Source organism: Mesitornis unicolor, unplaced genomic scaffold (assembly GCF_000695765.1).
Source record: "Mesitornis unicolor isolate BGI_N332 unplaced genomic scaffold, ASM69576v1 scaffold38805, whole genome shotgun sequence".
Classification (NCBI taxonomy): Eukaryota; Metazoa; Chordata; class Aves; order Mesitornithiformes; family Mesitornithidae; genus Mesitornis; species Mesitornis unicolor.
Genome location: NW_010185633.1, coordinates 1 through 953, shown reverse-complemented (window position 1 = coordinate 953; position 953 = coordinate 1).

Genomic DNA, 953 nt, shown 5'->3' with positions numbered 1-953 from the left:
AGGAGACAAGACAGTTTAGTTTGTTTCTAAAGGAGTGCTACATTTAATCACATAATCAAGGGAATCTCCTCACAGGCTGGAATTGCTCCAAGGTGCATTGAAGCTAAAGGTAAAAATGCCAACTGATTATAACAGCCTTTCCCAGGATGTTTTAGGAAAGCTGTTCCCTGCTCCCTAGCTCTTCCCATGCATTTTCTGAGGCATGCATAAACCTAACTGGAGGGTAAGAATTTCCCAGAAAGGAAAGCAGTAGGCACAGCTACATCCAGCTACCTTTGCAGACATATTTGCCGATTACCTTACACCTCATAAAATAAAAGGCTGTCAGATTGTGACAGGACCACTTTATTACACTGAAAGTGCTGATGATTTAAAACAACCCAATACATTTTAAAAATCTATAGCCAGCATGACAGATGTAATTTGTTCCAAGTGACCCAAATGAGGTCACAGGCCCAACCAGTGCTTGGTTTCGCAGCACCCGACCCAAGTGTTCTGAACCTCCTCCTGCCTTGTGGCGATGCAGCCCTGGCTGAGGGAGGAGCAGGCAGCTCTTCACCTACCACCAGCTCTTCTTCTCCTTCACTTGTTAACCACTCCCATGTGCTACATACCCTCAACCCTTTGCTCTGGTACCGTTTCAGCCTCTTAAAAGAAAATAAATTAATAAAAACTCCAAACATTTCTTGAGCTTTCCCGAGGATCGGACCTTTACTCATGGCATGGCTGCAGGACGAGGTCTTCACCGCTGTGCCCGCGGCACCCGGCGTTTGACGGCTGTCACACCCCGGCCCCCCCACGGGCGAGTCGGTGGGTGCGCCAGCGGGGAGGGGCCGCAGACCGGGGGGGCCGCCAACGGAGTGGGGAGCCGTCAACGGTCGTGACCTTCGCGATCGCCGGGAACTACAGCTCGGTTCGCCTCTTTACAACTTAAAATATATCGACGTTGTTTC